The sequence below is a fragment of the Castor canadensis genome, chromosome 2 (genome assembly GCF_047511655.1).
Source record: "Castor canadensis chromosome 2, mCasCan1.hap1v2, whole genome shotgun sequence".
In the NCBI taxonomy this organism is placed as follows: Eukaryota; Metazoa; Chordata; class Mammalia; order Rodentia; family Castoridae; genus Castor; species Castor canadensis.
Window position 1 is genome coordinate 193,018,166 of NC_133387.1, and position 13,120 is coordinate 193,031,285.

Here is a 13,120-nt window from a genome sequence, read left to right on the forward strand (position 1 = left end):
TTTTGTGCAGTACCTGCTGTTGTAATCATAGCTCTGTAGTATAATTTGAACTCATATATTGTGTGAGGCAAACATGATAACCACTACACTATGGAAACCCATTTGAAGTCATATCTTGTGATACTGCTTACATTGCTTTTTTTTTTTTGCTAAGGATTACTTTGACCTTTCAGGGTCTTTTGTGATTCTGTATGAATATAGGATTATGTTTACTAGTGCTGTGAAGAATTTTGATGGGGATTGCCTTGAATTTGTAGTGGAATGTGGCTATTTTCATAATATTAATTCTGCCAATGCATGGGCATAGGAAGTGTTTCCATTTTATGATGTCTTCTATTTCTTTCTTCAGTGTTTTTATAATTTTCATTGTATAGTATTTCACCTCCTAGTTAAGTTTATTGCTAGGTAATTTTCTTGAGGCTATTGTGAATGGGACTTTATTCCTAATTTCTTGTTGTTGATATATAGGAAGTCTACAGATTTTTGTATGTTGATTTTGTACCATTTTACTTTTCCAAAAGTGTTTATTGGAGCTAAGAGTTTTTTGGTGGAGACTTTAGTCTTTTAAGTATAGAATCATACATATCTGAAAATTTGACTTCTTTCTTTGTTATTTGTATCCTTTTTTATTTCTTTCTATTATCTTCTTGCTATGGCTAAGAATTCATGCATTATATTGAATAATAGTGGTGAGAGAGGTCACCCTTGCTTTGTTCCTGACTGTAGAGAAAATGGTTTTAGTTTTTCCCCACTTAGTACAACATTAGCTGTAGGTTTGTGTGGCAAGTCTCTTCCTTCCTAAGAGCCTTTATCACGAAAGGATGTTGAATTTTCCCAAAGGTTTTCCTGCATCTATTAAGATGATCGTGTGATGTTTGTCTTTTATTCTGTTATATGCTGTACTATGTTTACTGATTTGAATCTGTTGAACCATCCCTGCATGTCTGGAATAAATCTAACTTAATCATAGTGTATGATCTTTTTAATATGTCATTGAATTCGGTTTGGAAATATTTTATTGAAATTTTTGTATTTATGTCCATCATAGAAATTATAATTTTCTTTTTAAAATACATATCCATATCTGGTTTTGGTATCAGGGTAGTACTGGCTTCATAGAATGAATTTGATAGTGTTCCCTTCCTTTCTGTGTTAGGAATAGTTTGAGGAGCATTAGTGTTACTTCTTCTTTGAAGGTCTGGTAGAATTCAGCAGTGAATCCATCCAGTCCTGCGTTTCTTTTTGTTGAGAGACTTTATTACTGCTTCAGTCTCGTTACTTGTTATCAGTCTGTTTAGGTCATTTATCTACTCTTGGTTCAATTTTAGCAGGACATATGTGTCTAGAAATTCATTCATTTCTTCTGGAATTCAAAGTGAGTGGAATATAAGCTTTCAAAATGTTCCCTACTAATCCTCTGGATTTCAATGATTTCGGTTATAGTACTTCCTTTTTGTGTCTAATTTTTATTAATATGGGTCTTCTCTGTGTTTCTTTTTGGTTAGTTTGGTAAGGGTTTGTTCCTTTTGTTTATCTTTTCAAAGTACCAACTTTTTGTTTCATCAAGCCTCTTTTAGTATCCATTTTATTAATTTCCTCCCTGATCTTTTTAGTATTTTTCTGTCTATTAATTTTGGGTTTGGCTTGTTCTTATTTTTCTAAGACCTTAGCTTTCACCATTAGCTTATTTATTTGAAGTTTCTGTTTAATTTAGGCTTTTGCTATGAATTTCCCTTTTAGTGCTGCCTTTTCTATATCCCAAAAGTTCTGCTTTTATTTTCATTTGATTCTGGGAATATTAAAATTTTTCCCCTGACACAGTGATAATTCAAAAGTGTATTATTCAGTTTCCATGTTTTTGTATGGGTTTTGTGGTTTCTTTCATTATTGATTCCTAATTTTATCCCATAATGATCTTATAAGATAGAAAAAATTATTGCAATATTTGTATATTTGTTAAGATGTACTTTATGGCATAAAATGTGATCTATTTTGGAGGAAGTTTCATGGGCAGCTGATAATGCATTTTCTGCAGTTGTTGATTGGAATATTCTGTGGATGTCTGTTAAGTCCATGCTAGCCTTGTTTTTCTCCATTTACTGGGGATTGAACCCACTACCCACCAGCCCTTTTGTTTTTGCTTAGTTTTTGAAATGAGGTCTTAGTATATTTGCCTGGACTGTCCTTCCTCTTGCCTCTGCCTTCCAAATTGCTGAGATTATATATAGGTATGTGCTACCATGCTCAGCTTATGTCCATTTGATCTATGGTGAAGTTTAACTCTGAAGTTTTCTTAATTGATTTTTTTTTGTCTGGAAGGTCTATTTATTGACAAGCATATGGTATTACAATCATCCACTGTTGTATTTGGATCTATGTGTCTTTTTATGTTGGTTGCACCAACATTCGGTACATACATATTTATAAGTGTTCTATCTTCTTGATGGATTGTTTCCTTTATTAATTTGTGGTGGCCTTCATCTCTTCTGAGAAATTTTGAAGTAAAGTCTGCTTTGTCAAGTATGAGTTTAACAATTTATGCTTGCTTTTGGATTCTGTGTGCTTGGAGTGTGTTATTCCATCCTTTCCCTTTCAGTCTGTGTGTGTCTTTGCCAGCAAGGTGAGTTTCTTGCAGACAACAGTTAGATATATTTTTTAATCCATTATCCAGTCTGTCATTTGATTGGAGAACTGAAACTATTTACATTTAGGGTGATTACTGACAGGCATGTACTAATTTCTCCCTTCTTCATCTTAGAGGTTTGCTGGTGTAGCAAATTAATAATGTTTGGTTTTTTCCTAATTCTCATTTTTTTATCATTTCTAATGAGATTTATTATTTCCTGATCACTTTGCTTATATCTTTCTTTATCTTCTTTGTGTAGTGTTCCTTTAAGTATATTATGCAGTGCTGGTTTACTTTTCATGAATTGCTCTAATATATGGTTATCATGGAAGGTCTTTGTTTCTCATTTGATCTTAAAAGATAACTCTTCTGGATACAGTTATCTTGCTTGGCAGTTATTTTGTTTCAGGGCTTGAAATACATCAATCCATGCTCTCCTGGCCTTTGCAGTTTCTATTGAGAGGTCTGCTGTTACTATGATAAATTCACCTTTGTAAGTAATTTGGCACTTCTTTCTTGCAGCTTTCAGTAGTCTTCCTTTGTTCTTTACTCTTGGAATTTTAACTGTAATATAACGTGGAAAAGTTCTCTTCTGGTCATAAATGCTTCCTGCACATGGATGTTCATTTCTTTTCCTAGATTTGGGTAATTCCCTGCTGTAATTTCACTGAATAGGTTTTTCTGTGCCTTAAGTCTGTATCTCAGTTCCCTTTTCTTTACCACAGATTAATAGGTTTGATCTCTTAATCATGTCTCAGATATCTTGAATATCATGGTCATGGTTGCTTTTGAATTTTTATTGCTATTTGAATGTAATAATTTTTCAACCTTGTTCCAATCCCTGTAATTTTTTTCCATTTGTCCTGTTTTATTGGGGATGTTTCCATTCATTTTTTTGTTTGAAGTTCTCATCAAAGTCTTAAATTGGCTTCTTTACTTCATCTGTTTATTTGAATCTTCTTTGAGGTCATTAATCATTTTTAAAATGAGACTTTTAAACTATGAAGTTAAAAATTAATAAGGATAAAACTAATAATAATAAAAGAATGAAGTAAAGGAATGGGTAGGAAAAATGAAGAAAGAAAGCAAGGTTAAATAAAGGAGAAAAAAAGAATAGAAGAGGGATAAGAGATAAAAATATCTGATTACAAAATAAAGAAAAATGCATAAACAAAAATAGATGAAGATAAGAATAGGAATAAAATTAAAACATAAAATATTTTAAAAAGTGAAACAAAACCATATTAAAATCAGTAAAAACAAGTTTAAAATATGATAAAGAATTGGAGAAGCTTCCCCCCCCCCCAGGTCCTCTACTATTGGAATCTGCCAGGTTCTTTTGTGGGTAGTAGATTGTACCTGAAGCTTATTGCAGTTCCTCTGTATTCCCACTGTGCAGGTCAGTGCTGTATGTGGGCTGAGGGTCAGGCCAGTGAAGGGTATTCTGTCATTGTCAGGCCACATTCCCTTTTGTGGCTTTATTTCTTTGCATACCATAAGTTGCTGCTGGCTCCCATGAGCTTTGTATTCTGTAGGTTGGGTAAGTTCCTACTTGCTCCTGAGCCCCTCTACCCTACCCCAGTTTGTGCTCCCAGGAGCAGTGCTCTTCCAAGCTAAGGGGTCCAAGTGGAGAAAGCAAACACAGCACTGAATTCATAACTGGAGAGGGAGAGCCAAGGGAAAATGGCACTCTGCCTGCCCATCTCAGTGCTTTCAGACCTTAATTAGTAGTCAACCACCCTGTGGGAGGGAGGCAGCTGGGCAAATTGAGTCAGTTGCCAAAGCTCCTGCTTTGGACTCAAAGCTCTTAGCTTCACCCGGAAGCAAACCCCATTTGGCAAGGAAGGAGTTTTGGAGGCCATAATCCAGAGGTATTGATGCTGGCTCCTTGCCACAGAGAATGCCATCACTGACCACCACTTTGGGTTCATTCCACAGTCTGGGTTCATTGCTGCTGAACTTCTCAGGGGTCTACATCCAACCCTCTCATTCTGGAGGACTGCCTCTCAGGACCATCTCCCTCCCAGATTCTCTGGGAAGGCTCTCCCAGGCTCCTTGAGCTGTGATTCTTCTTTGTTTTCAGGTCAGTCTCAAACAATAAGTGGCCCCTGGATATAGAACTCTGAGATGTGGGGAGCGGCACAATGGACAGCTCCAGTTTCAAAGCCTTGGTTGGTAGGGAAGCTAATGGTCCTGTTGGTTTTGAACACAGTCACTTGCTGAAGGGGCTGTAGGACTTGGGGATGCATACCAGCAAGAACTGGGAGAGCCTGCCTGAGGAGGGACTTATATAAAACTTTTTAAGGGAGAGTTTGTTGAAATGGGAGATTCTTCTCTTATTGATAGTTAATGCCTTCACATTAAAAGAGGGTTCTTCATGATATTGGAATGGCTTTTGTAAGTCTGAAAGAAGAAATGGCCCATATTAATGAACAAATAATTTTCAGTGTAGAAGACTTAGAAAATGAAAGATATTTTTAAAATTCTCTAAATCTCTTTGTCCTTTGCCAGTATTTTGACATACTACTTTCTATTTCTTTATTTGTGGTCATGTGAACATACACACAGACATGCTAAAATAAAAACATATTTCTATAATTTCTATCCTATTTTTTTAAGAAATTTATATTATATTGTTAGCATATTCCTCAAATACAAATATTTCTGGATACTAGCACTTCTAATTTTAGCAAAGTATTCCTTATGGGATGTAGAGATCGCTATGAATGATTAGCCAACACTTGGCTCAATTAGTTGTAAATAGGTGGCTTGGGGAAGAGACTAGCATCACTGAATGGTTGAAGAATGGGAAGCCTGACACAATTTGGACCAATGAGATATTAGAAAAGGCTTTTTTCAGGTAGATTTTAGGGAAGAAACTCCCTTGCCTGTAAGAGAGAGCCAGTGGAAACTAGGTCTTTTCTTTTGATGGATGGGCAGGGCAATACTGGTCTGGAGACTGCCTTAGGACATTGAATCAAATCAACATAAGAAAGAAATAGACATATGGAGAACAGCCAAAGCAAGAGAAAAGCCAGAATTCAAGCAGAGCTCCAAATAAATGGTGTATAAAGCTCATTGTATTTTGTTCTTCCAGTTAGGGAAGTCAGTAAAATTCTTTATTATTTGAGGTGGTTTGAGTTATTTATAGCTAAAAGCATTATAGTGAATACATGTGGAAGAGTGGGCCCCAGTCTTGCTTGATTCAATTCTGATTTCTGAACAACAGTAAACCTAGATCTAGTGTAGCTTAGTAATAAAAGCACAGGTTTTAAAATCAGAAGCACATGAATTTGAGTCCTTATTTTGCTGCTAGCATGTAACTTTGGAGAAATTATTTATTCCCTCTGAGCATCAGTTTTATCACCTGCAAAATAAGAATGATAATAATTACTCCACAGAATTTTACTGAAGTTAATTATTGCTACCCAAGGTGGTTGGAGACAGAATCAACTCCATCCCCAGGTTTGAAAATAGCCAAAGTCTGTTTAGTCTTCGTTGATATTTTTAAGCACAGCATTTTTTGGTTTATAAAAATAATCATTACTTGTTGAAATTTTGTGAAAAACATTGAAAAAAATTACTTTTAATTCTATTACGCTAAGCAGTCAGTATGGGTTTTAGCCTTCTGGCTTAAGCAGTAACCACAGAGAAGATTAGAATTTAGAATTCTTTATCTGATCTGTTGAGGGTTGCTTTTACAACCTGGTCAAGCCACTCCACCTCTGCGTGACAGGGGAGTGCTGATTTCCACACCTGGAGAGCACAGACTGCCTACCTAATCATGGAGGGCAGGCCTTTAGCAATCTCACATCTCCAGAGGGCTGGAGAGTTGTTGTTTCCCCAGTGTTTTGGGTATTCGAGTTCCAGGGAGCACAGTCCCTTTCATATACTTAGAAACCATTCATAGGTGTTCAAGGGGAATATTATAAGTAGAGGCACTTTATTGGTTTTCAGGCAGTTTGTTTGCTTTGCTTTTTGGCTTATTAGTACGCTGGTTAAGTGCAAGGATTTTTCCTATTTAATCCTGCTGGAGCAATCTGATGCAGGAGGATGCACATCTTGACCCTTCATTGTCTGCCTCTGAGTGGGAAACCTTGGTGTTTCAAAAGGCAGTTCAATTTCAGATTGTTCACGTTTGTAAGGAACAGAAACCCACAAGTACAGACAACGTCGGAGGAGGCATTCTGGAGATGAATTCCAGCTTACATGAAGGAAAGGAGACCTGTTATACTGCCGAGGGGATCATGATTCGGACGAATGAATGGGGCCTTTTCCAGAGCAAAGACCAGCATAGTACTCAAATATATTGAACTGAGTACAGAACCAGCCCAAAAAGCCTGGGTAACTACGCCAAAACACCAAATATTCCTGTGCATACAGGAACAGGCTTTTTTTTTGCACCAATCTTCCTTTCTCTTAACATCTTACCATACAAAATTTCTTTTAGCAACTCAGATGCACCATACAGTCTCTCTGTGAACTTTCGTTTTTCCTATATGCTGTTATTATTATTGCTTTTATTATTCTGCCCTGGAATGTTTTTCTTTCCCAGGTTTGCCTCACTAACAAATCCTACCTAACATTCAAGCATCAGCTTCAATGTGACAGTCACAGGGGGTCTTCAGAAGAGACTGATTTTGCTTCCCACAGCACTCTGAACTTCCTGTCATGGCATAACTGTATATCTTACCTGCTTCAGCAGGATGCTCCATTTTAAAAAATGTGCATGCTCTAAGGAAGAGCTAATTTACAATTGTATCTTACTCCGAATAAACAGTTCGAACTCATTCACATTAGCCAGAGATGTGCAGTAGCATCGCAGCCCTGAGCGTGGCTCAATGAAAAAAGCCACTGAAAAAAAATAAAGTACCCAGATGTCTGAGTATGTGTGTTGTCTAACACAACACAAGGCTCTCCTTGGGTTTTTGTCTCTATGTTTTGCTGTTAATCTTTTTTATTAAAACCAGGAGGCAAGGCTCACCCCTGCAGACATCTTATGAATTTCCCCAAGTTTAAATGGGACTCAGCACTCAGTTTACCTTGGCTGTCTTTCACAGGCAAAGGGAAGCTACTGAACTTTGGGAGCCAAGGCTAAGAAGACAGGAATGTTGATCAGAGTCAGAAAAACTGTTTTCTTTGTTACCTTTGACCTGTCATGTGATCTCACGTCTCCCTGAGAGGGAACAAGTGCACCTACCTGGTATGAGATAATCCTGCTGGTTATAAGAAGCATCTTCCTCAAGCATCATTTTACTTGAAAAGTAATTTTAAGCATGGTTTTTAACTAAAACACACAGATATGATATGGAGGTGGTTAAAATTATGCATATGCTAGAAAATCCCTGTCCCAGCGTACTAAGAAATTTCATATTCCTGATGCCCCACTATGAAAAGTTAAGGTTTTTTTTTTTTATTATTTATTAGGTGAAGTTTGAGTTGTATTAATTTAGTATTTTTTTTACCCAGGTTATTTACCTGTTTTGGAAACTTTGGTCACTTAAAAAAAATTGATAAGCCAGGTGCTGGTAGCTCACATTGCTAATCCCAGCTACTTGGGAGGCTGAGATCAGGAGGATGTAGTTTGAGGTCAGGAGGATTTAGTTTGAGGTCAGCTTGGGCAAATAGTCCCTGAGATCCCATCTCCAAAATAACCAGAGCAAAATGAACTGGAAGTCAGATCAAGTAGTGGAGTGCCTACTTTGCAAGTGTGAAGTGCTGAGTTCAAACCCCAGTTCCACACACAAAAAAGAAGAAATAGACAAAAATTTTATGCATTCATGGTATGCCACATGACGTTTTGGTACATGTATACATCATGGAATGGGCAAATTCAGCTATTTAACATGTATTATCTCACGTTGTTTTGTGGTGAGAATACTTAAAATCTATATTAGCAACTTACAGGTAGGCAATACATTCTTGGTAATTAAAATCACCATATTATACAACAGATTTCTTGAATTTATTCTTCCTGTTTAATTGAAATTTTGTGTCCTTTGAACAACATCACCCTAATCCCCCTGTCCTCAGCCTCTGGTAACTACCATTTTACTTTTTGTTTCTGTGAGAATTTTTATTCCACACATGAGTTCATGTGGTATTGGTCTTTCTTTGTCTGATATATTTCACCTAATATAATGTCCTCAAGGCTCATCTATGTCATCACAAAGGACAAGCTCCTTCTATTTAAGGCTGAAGTATTGCATTGAGTGTATATATACATATGTATATATGTGTGCATATATATACATATATAGTGATTGAGTGTGTATATACATGCATACATATATATATATATATATAGTGATTGAGTATGTACATACAGGCATACATATATATATAGTGATTGCATAATCACATAATCATAATCACATTTTCCTTTGTTCATTTCTTGATGGATACTTAAGTTGATTCCAGATCTTGGCTATAATAAACAATGCTGCAATGAACATGGGAGTACAGATATCTCTTTGGCGTATTGATTTCAATTTTTTGGAGATATATCCAGCAATGGGATTTCTGGATCATATGGTAGTTCTGTTTCAATTTGGGAGAAGTCTCCATACTGTTTTCCATAATGGCTGTACTGATTTGCATTCTTACCAGCAATGTATAGGCACTCCGTTTTCTCTGTTTCCTCATCAGAGCCTGTTATCATTCATCTTTTTGATAATGGCTATTTTACTGGAATGAAATCATATCTCATTGTGGTTTTGCTTTTTACTTCCCTAATAATTAGTGATGTTGAACCTTTTTTGTTATACATATTTGAGTTTGTGTTGTTTTCTTTTGAGAAATATCTATTCAGTTCCTTTGCCATTTTTTGACTAGATTGTTTTCTTACTATTGAGTTGAGTTCCTTATATATTTTGAATGTTTAGTCCTTGTTAGACAGATGGTGTGTGCGTATTTTCTTGCATTCGTTGAGTTGTCTCTTCACTCTGCTCATTGCTTCCCTTGAGGTCCAAAAGCTTTTTATTTTGATACAATTCTATTTGTTCATTTTTTTCTTTTTTGCCCTCTTGGTCAATTTAAAGGGTTTTTTTTTTCCCACTTGTAGAAGTGTTCTACTGAATGATGGTAATCATGCAGTGCATAGAGACATTTAAGATTGATTAAAATAAAACAAAATTAGAATGCTAATCCTGAGTGTTTCTAGCCACATTGCACATGTACAGCAGTCCCATGTGGACAGTGGCTACCACATTGGAAAATGCAGATTAAACATGCCATCATTTCAGAATGTTCTGTTGGTTAGAACTGGTACAGAGGTGTTAAGTAGAGCCTTGGTGGAAAACCAAATAGGTTATGTGCTTTACTCTGAGGGTGTATTTTGTAGAGTTTTCGGGGTATGCAGTTGAATTTCCTGCAAAGATCAGACATATCTAGCAATTTAGATAGGCTCAAGAATGTTATCTGATACCAACAACAGAGTTTTCCTTGTTCGAGGGTGAGTGATTATGAGTTCATCCTGGTGCTTATGACCTTTCTTTTGTACCAGTCCCAAGCCCAACATTGATGTTGGGTTCCAGAAAAACTGGGGGTGTGAGGTAAGGTTGACGTTCATTTTCACTAACACTGTGTGTATAGAGAAGCATTGTCTTTTACTTCATCACAGAGCTCCATGTAAGTTGTTGTGCATATTCCATGAAGTGAATCCTAGGACCAAGATGCCAGTGCTTAGATTTACTAAACAGTACAATTCATGAAATTTGAACTTTCAATTTATTTCTATTCTACTTTTTTGGATAACAAATAAAACAACAAAACAGCAACAACAACAACAAGACCACAGCAACAAGTAATTTGTGTTGATTCACTTTCTGAGCCATACCCCAGAAAAGTGTAAGCGCCTCGTTCAACTGAAGCATTTTTCACATTTCTAGTTGGGTAAACAAGCAACATTTGGATGATCTGGAGAAGCTGGGCTCTTCAGCTATGGGGCAAGGACAGGACTGGGCTCTTCTTAACCCAAGAAAGTGTGTGGCCGTGGCCTCTTTATTCAGATTCTTCAGGGAAGTTTAATATAGTCATTACTCTTAAGTTGAGGTACCCTTTCTTTCCATCAGGAAGAATGACCTCTCTGACTGATTGGGGACTGGTCAGAAAGTGGCCAAAGAGGCAGAGGAGAAAGTGAAAGAGGCCATTTGTCAGTTGACTAGACTTTTTCCTGGACACTAAGTGATACCTGCTGGGACTCTCAGAAATAATTAGAAAGAGGGCAATGGGTCCTGGTGATAGTGGCTTGATAGAGCTTCTTAATGACTGTTTAACAAGCAGAAAAAGACACAACAAATTCACAGGTCCTGAGCAGTTGTTCCCATAAGCAGTGGCAAGAAAATGATAATAAGAAAAAAGATAAATGATATAGATATCACTTATTCCAGGTACTTTGATTTTTATTTTTCTTCTGGAGAAAGGTTTGTCTTCAACTATACTGAATTCTTGCCTTGACCCTTACTTCACTCCTGTGTAAAGAGAATTGACTTCTCTTCCAGAAAGAATTGAGCCTGAGTCTCAGCCCTTCTTTTTCTCCTTTTTTTTGGAGTGGATACAATTACCTGAAAACAGTATATATTCTTGCAAACTTCCCTATGTAAATTTGAAGGAGCAGGCAGAGTTTCATGTGACTGAGGGTTGGGGGAGGTTGGTGGAGACTCAGATCAATCAGGAACTGTGCAGCATAATGTGTAACTCATGGCTCCTTTGGCTCAGAGACTTCTGCTGCCTTCCCCAGTATTAATTTTATCAGTAATAAAAGTGATATTTTTATCTTCATACACCTAGCTTCTTTATTTTTTCATTTGGTTTTTAACTTGGGTAGGAGAAAGAGGGTTGTTACTAATTTACTCCTTTATAGCCTCAGAAATATACATAGATCATTTCGGTATAACATGCATTTAGTAAGAGATAGGCACAAGTGTTACAGAGGTACAGGGTGGGAGGGGTACGAGGCAGAAGCTGGAGGTGCATTTCCAGAAGGAAATGACATGAGCTGAATCGTGATGGGTGGAAATAATTGGGAGAAAGGACGTAGAAGAGGTATTGTGGACAAAGGCATTTATGAAGTCACAGAAATTTGAATATCATGGAGTATGGAGGGAAAAGTATTTTGATGACTCTAGAACTTAAAAGTGATGTAGAAAGATAAGTTTTAAGAGGTAAGTGGGGAACTGGTATTGGAGGACTTATGTACCATGCTAAGGAACTCATATTTCACTCTGAGCAATGAGTTATTGCTGAGGGGTTTAAATAAGGGAGGTCAGATGTTTACTTTAGATAGATGACATTATGGAGGATGGATTTAAGGGTCCAAAAAAGAGTGACAGGGAGACCAGTTAGGAGATTGCTTTTGTAGTTTTGGAAATGAAGAAGACCAAAATTAGCGTAGGTTTTCAGACTCAAGAACTTTCAGAATATTAATCTGCAGAACTTGCCAATTGGTGGAATGTGTGTGTGGGCTGGTCTAGCATCACTCTTAGTTTTTTGGGTTGATGAGTAGGTAGACGGTAGAAGTGCTGTAACATTAATAGGACATTTAGGAGAAGGAGAAGTTTGGAATGGAAATAGGCAGAAAAGTTAATATGTTCTATGAGATTCAATTTGGCTTATGTTAATTTTGAAATGTTTATGGAACTTGCTGTGACTGTGTCTAGTAGGTGATTGGACAAATGCATCTGAACATGGACTGGTCAGGGCTAGAAATACAGATTTTGGAGTTATCAGCTTAAAATGATAATGCAATGAAGTTTTAAGGAGATATGGGAAGAGAAAGGATCAGTGAGCCAAGTACAGATCCTCAGTTTTACTGGGGAAAAGAATAAGGCAATGGCAAAGACTGCTGTTATCAACCGTCTCTTCTTTGTCTCCTGGGCCAGACTCTAATGGAGCTGGGCTTATGTACAAGAGCATAGGTGAAGGGAGTGCCATATTCAGGTTAGTGCTATACCAGATTCTTCTAAAAGTTACTGTTTCTTGGAGAGGTAGACTTTTACTCTTCTTATCGGACTGAAAATTTCCTTGTTTAGTCACTTATACTTCGTGAAGGTAGGAAGAGTAGCTAACATAATTATGCCATTTTAGAGTAATCATTGAGCCATTTTGCTGGAGATACGGTGTAGAGGGATAAAGATGAATTTGGGCCTATCTCTCAATATTTTTCTTCATTCTCTGGCTATCAACTAGGTTTGTGCAGCTGGATGCGGAGGTAGCTTCAGTTTGATTTGCAGCCAAGATATCTCCAGAGCTCCCTGGTACAGCATTAGGAGTTTATCAAGTTGAAGATCTCTAATTAGTTCTCCTATCCAAACTGCATTTTCCAGGTCAGGCCAATCTTATCCTCTGAGGTTCTCAAGCCCTTGCCTGGCCAATTAATACAGCTAGTGCTTTAAGTTGCACCTGACTACAATTTTTTTTGTGTGTGTTCTCTAATAGCTAGACACCTGGTGAGTATGTAAGATATGAAAAGTCTATTCTAATTAGCAATAGTAG